This window comes from Lycium barbarum, chromosome 10 (assembly GCF_019175385.1).
Source record: "Lycium barbarum isolate Lr01 chromosome 10, ASM1917538v2, whole genome shotgun sequence".
Classification (NCBI taxonomy): domain Eukaryota; kingdom Viridiplantae; phylum Streptophyta; class Magnoliopsida; order Solanales; family Solanaceae; genus Lycium; species Lycium barbarum.
In genome coordinates, this window is record NC_083346.1 from 102,834,590 (window position 1) to 102,840,632 (window position 6,043).

General features: G+C 38.4%; 1 long non-coding RNA gene across 1 annotated transcript; it reads right to left on the minus strand.

The window, feature by feature from the left end:
• Positions 1-1,048: 1,048 nt before the first annotated feature.
• LOC132615782 (uncharacterized) lies at positions 1,049-2,510 on the minus strand. The gene is made up of 3 exons (XR_009572841.1): positions 2,341-2,510; positions 1,948-2,002; positions 1,049-1,302 (listed from the first exon to the last, which is right to left on the minus strand). It is a non-coding gene; the product is annotated as an uncharacterized LOC132615782 (long non-coding RNA).
• Between the last annotated feature and the right edge of the window lie 3,533 nt (positions 2,511-6,043).

The window sequence follows — 6,043 nt, forward strand, 5'->3', positions numbered from 1 at the left end:
GAATGGGCAGTTGTTGACACCTGATATTTAACCTCCCATAACTTGTTTTAATTACCTAGAGTCCTTGAATATTAAACAGAGTGAAATATGCATTTTTAGAAGTCCAAGTAACTTTATAAAATTATTTAGATAATATTTTACCAATTTTCTCTTGATAAAGTAATTTTTATAATATTATAAATTAATTTAAGTATTTTACAGTTATGATATTTTTCTAAAATTAACCAAGAGAAAATAATTTACAACAATTATTTGTTTAAAGGTTTAAATTCTCAAACCGTCAATTGTTAACTATTTCACTCTATTTTCAAGGACATTGGTTAATTAAACTAAATAACCTTTTACCCCTCAAGTTTCAATTTCTGCATAAACAAATCATATTGATAATTTTTAAATTAATCATAATTGTTTTAGACAACTAATTGTGTTTATATTTGTAAATTGCTTATGATGTGTTAATTATGGCTACAATTAAAATAATTAACTGATTAGTCAAATAAGGGTCATATTTGAAATAATCAATTTCGTGAAATCAGCCATGTTCTAAGTTAATTGATTAATTAGTTTTAATTAATTTGCTTTAGTAATCTCACTTTTTAATTTTTGTCCACTTATTAATTTGCACATTGTTCTACATACATATATATGTATGCTAATATATGTATAATAGGCGTGTACACACACACACACACACCCACACACACATACATATATATATATATATATATGAAAGTTGGGCCTTTTTTTTAAATTGGCCAGGTCTGGCCCATCCGAGTCTAGCCCAACAAGGGCCAGACCCGGCCTAATGGTCAATTAAAGAGAGGCAAGGCCCCATTCTAATTAATTCTCAGCCAAACAGCCTCGCTGTCACGCCCCGAACCTGGGCCTGGACGTAACACGGCACCCGGTGCCTGACTGCATGTGACCGAGCGAACCAACTGGCTGTTGAATCAACATGTGATACCAAAACATAACTAATTTATAGAATAAAACTAACACATGCTGATCAACTGAAAGTTTCACTGAAATATCATAATGCGGAAATACTTAAGCAATCTGAACATATATGAAATTAGCCAACATGGCTAAACCAAACAACTGAACGACTGCCAACAAGGCTAACATAATAAATATCTGACTATCTGAACTGTGTCTATGAAGCCTCTAAGAGTACTGAATAATAGAGCTATCTATAAACTGAAATAACTGGATAGCTGACAACGCCCCGAATGAATGTGGGGCTCACCAATAGCTGATATGTGCACTCCTAATTAGCTGAGTCGTCAACCTGTGTATCGTTACCTGCATCGCGAGATGCAGGTCCCCAAGCAATAAAAAGGGACATCAGTACATTTGAATTGTACTGGTATGTAAAGCAACTGAAGCAATAAAATACTGGAACTGAAACTGAAACTGATAACTGTAACTGTACTAAACAGGAAAGCAAGAAGTTGAAGTACTCCCTGTTCTGAATGAAGAATCACCTGTAAAACTGTAAATATAACTGTGGCCTGGGGCCCAAATAATGTGCACAAAAACTGTGGCCTCTGGCCCAAGCAATACGTATGCATAAACTGTGGCCTAGGGCCCAAAAGTACAGATACAGGTGTTCAACATTAACAATTTACAAAACTGAGACTGGCTATATCTGATAGCATGATAACTGTTTCTGATTATGGGACTCTTGCAAATAACTGGTTATACACTGACTGAGACTCATGTAATAATAATGCATAAGTCTATAAAGATTACGTGTTGAGTTCATGATGTTCAAAGTGACAACCATGAACGAATTCTGTAACTGCAACCCTAGAAGATAACAGTTCTATATCATATCATGAAACTAGGGCTAAACTATATTCTGAGTCAAATTGCTAACAAGTATGAAGAATGAGGCGTAGGGAGAATCATGAACATTCCCTAACGTAGATAGTTACCCTCACATACCTTAATTCCAGCCTTTGAGCGTAATACAATGTTCGTCACCCCTTTCAACTTTGATCTATAGCAATACAAGTCAAAGGGATTCTATATTAGCAATAATATTCATGATTTGGTCATCTAAGCATTTTATCAAACACTTAGTGGGCATAAAGCTTCACAATCTCCATTAATGGTGTTTCTTCACCCAATTCCCATTCTATTACTTCTAGGTGATTCTACAATCTCAATTAGGTGTAATAACGTCATTCTTCATCACCCACATGAATACAACAATCCCAAATCAACAATCCAAAACTCTAGCATAATTCATATAATTTCCTTTATCAAACCCATTTGTTATTCTCCCAAGAATTCATCAATTCTCAACTATAAATGATTTGAGAGTAGGAATATTACCTTTTGTGAGCATCCACCACGAAATCAACTTCCAAAGTTTGATTTGTAGCTTAGAACGACGGCAAGAACTTGTACTACACTTTATCCTTCACGAGCCTTGGGATTTGAGGCCTTCAACTTGTTGGATCCTCTCCTTTCTCTCTCTAACTATCCTTTCTCTCTCTCTAAAATCTGAAAATATGAGGGAAGGAGGCTGCTAGGGTTGGACATTTCCCTTAAATATTAAGTGGAAATGGGTCTGACCCAACTTGAGTTCGGGTTGGACCAAGTCCACTGTCCAGCATGACCTTTCTGTCTTAAAACGTTCATATCTCCCTAACCGGATGTCTCCTCGAGGCCCATAATATACCGTTGGAAAGCTATTTCAATTATCTACAACTTTCATGTTATACATGTTTCCAAATTCCCAACTTATAATAGGGTTATGGCCTCCCGAAGTTAGATCAGCCGAAAACGTACTTCCAATCGACGGCTCATTCGACGTTTCGTCGATCAGATCGACGAAACGTCGATCTCCTCCGTTGAATTGGCCAAATTTCCAGTGAACAATGCGTAATCGTCAGTTCAAAGGACGAACCATCGATCAGATCGACGAAACGTCGATCTGCTCCGTCGAATTGATCCAATTTCCAGTGAACAATGCATAATCGACGGTTCAAAGGACGAACCGTCGATCAGATCGACGAAACGTCGATCTGCTCCGTCGAATTGATCCAATTTCCAGTGAACAATGCGCAATCGACGGTTCAAAGGACGAACCGTCGATCAGATCGACGAAACGTCGATCTTCCCGTCGAAGTCACCCATTTCCCAGCGAAGACAGGCTTCAGTAAAATGGGCATAACCTTTTGTACGTAGCTCCGTTTGGGCTGGGCGACCTATCGTTGGAAAGCTATTTCAAAGATCTACAACTTTCATCAAGGAAGGTTTCCCAAATTCTAAATATTTAAAGGGGTTATGATCATAGGAAGTAAAACCTTCCACAAACTCATTGGCAAACATGCCCTGTAGAGTGGTTTTCAACTTTGCTTTGCCCAAAGACATTTCTTATGACTTAATTAGTTTTCAAGACACTTCCTATAACCCTCATATTGGTTCCATTATATTGTCATCTTATGAGTCGAACTTTCACTCGAAGCTACGAGGTGTTACAATATCTCCCCCTTGGGATCATTCGTCCTCGAATGATAAGCATTCGGGATTCTACAAAAATTTAGCCAGAGTTTCCCCTGTAATAAGGCACTACCAACCTGTTACAGCAACCCATAATATCATTGCCTCTCAATTCTACATCACAATAGCATTATAAATTGGCCACACATGACCCAAAAGCATGAAAAGAAAGCTTACATACCTCAAAATCTTGGTGCTTCATCATAAATCTCTTTTGTAGGCTGAAACAAGTGCGGGTACCTAGATTTCATATCCTTCTCAGCTTCCCATGTAGCTTCCTCAACTTTCTGACTCCTCCACAGGACTTTCACTGAGGCAACTTCCTTAGTCCTCAACTTGCGAACTTGACGATCAAGGATGGCTATAGGGATCTCCTCATAGGTAAGGCCATTCTTAACTGTTATAGCATCGGCAGGAACAACCAACGAAGGGTCTCCCACACACTTCTTCAACATGGATACATGAAACACTGGATGAACAGCAGCTAAATCTTGTGGCAACTCAAGTTCATAAGCTACTAGACCAACCTTTCGTAAAATTCTGTAAGGTCCAATATATCTGGGACTGAGCTTCCCTTTCTTGCCAAATCGCATGACACCCTTCATAGGTGACACTTTAAGGTACACCCAATCGTCAACTGAAAATTCTAAGTCCCTTCGCCTCACATCTGCGTAAGACTTCTGGCGACTTTGGGCCGTTTTCAAACGCTCCTGTATTAACTTGACTTTCTCCATAGCCTGATAAACCAAATCTGGTCCTAACAACTCTGCTTCACCAACTTCGAACCAACCAATTGGTGATCTACACCTTCGCCCATACAGAGCTTCAAATGGTGCCATCCCAATACTAGCATGGCAATTGTTTTTGTAAGTAAACTCAATAAGAGGCAGGTGGTCATCCCAATTACCATTGAAATCAAGGACACATGGTTATTGAACCGAATGAATACATGATTACTGAATTGCTGAGACATTGAACTGAATGTCTACTGAACTAACTGAATACTAAGCTGACTGAATACTGGATTAACTGAATACGAAACTAACACACTAACTGAATATTGAGCTGACTGAATACTGGATTAACTGAGTAACATTAACTGGATACTGAGCTGACTGAATACTGGATTAACTGAGTAACATTAACTGAATACTGAGCTGACTGAATACTGGATTAACTGAGTACGGGACTGGCATGAATACGTGAGTACTGGACTGATATCTGAGTACTAAGCTGACATAAATATCGGAGTATTGAACTAACATGAACATTATAACATGAGATCTGAATAGCGTATCTGTCTGACCATTTGTTTGAGGATGAAAAGCTGTACTAAGGTTCACCTTCGTACCCAATCCTTTCTGAAAGGATTTTCAGATGTTCGCTGTGAACTGAGCACTATAGTCTGAAATAATGGACACTAGGGTCCCATACAATCCGACAATTTCATTAACATATGACTTCGCATAATCTTCTGTTCAATCTGTGGTCTTAACTGGCAAGAAGTGCGCTGACTTCGTAAGTCTGTCCACAATCACTCAAATTAAATCATTCCTCTTATCTGAACGAGGTAGACCTAGAATGGTGAGCTTCTGACCTAATTAGCTCTCTGAGCCCATCTACATCTGGAACGCATAATCTGCCTTGGTATCTCAAGGTACCGTTATCTCCCCTTTGTGCAAAACCTAAGGCTTTATATTCGTGAATCCCCTCTTTCATCTTTAACAAGTAGGAATCACCAAACTGCTTCTCTCTAACTTTAATGACTAAGAAGGAATGCCATGTTCCGGGCAATAATTCCACCCGCTTCAGAGTCTGGAAGTCGAATTCCCTAGCTTGGATAAGCGGTGAACTTCTTTCACCTTAGTTCTCTTGTCTGCCTAAATCATGAGCTGTACTTCCTATACTTGATTTTTTTTTTTCTGAGATACTTCCTAAAATACTCATAGTACTGTAAAATACTCATAGTACTGTTGTGTGCTAAGTCTTTCACTAGCCCCTTAAATATTAGAGTCGTGTGCAATGGCACTACCCTTTTGACACATAACTAGGCATGATCTTATAACTTTTCTGGGATCGCCTAATCGATAGTAATTGAACTTGACACGATTCGTCCGACAATCATTCTACTCATTTCGGGTTAGGCATATTCCCTATGAAGACTATCTCATTATGCCAACCTAACTGAATTAAGGTTCTTCATATCTCATACTAACCCTTCGGGTCTTCAATTATCTCACTGGACTTACTAGCGATTTATGCATCTCCCCCTTAGACCAAGGCTAACGTCTTATACTTACAAATTCTTCTCTTTTGATGAGATCCAATTAACCTTCCTTATCTTCTGTAATTCCTTTGTACTCTACAACACTGACGATTTTTTTTTTTGACTCACATCTGAGCAATTTCTCATGGGGAAAAACTAAATTTACTTACATGAACGGGTTGCTCCTGTATTAATAACTGGCATACTCCATATTAATGACTTAACTCTGCTCACGCTGTAAATCTTAGGACAAACCCTTTTTGA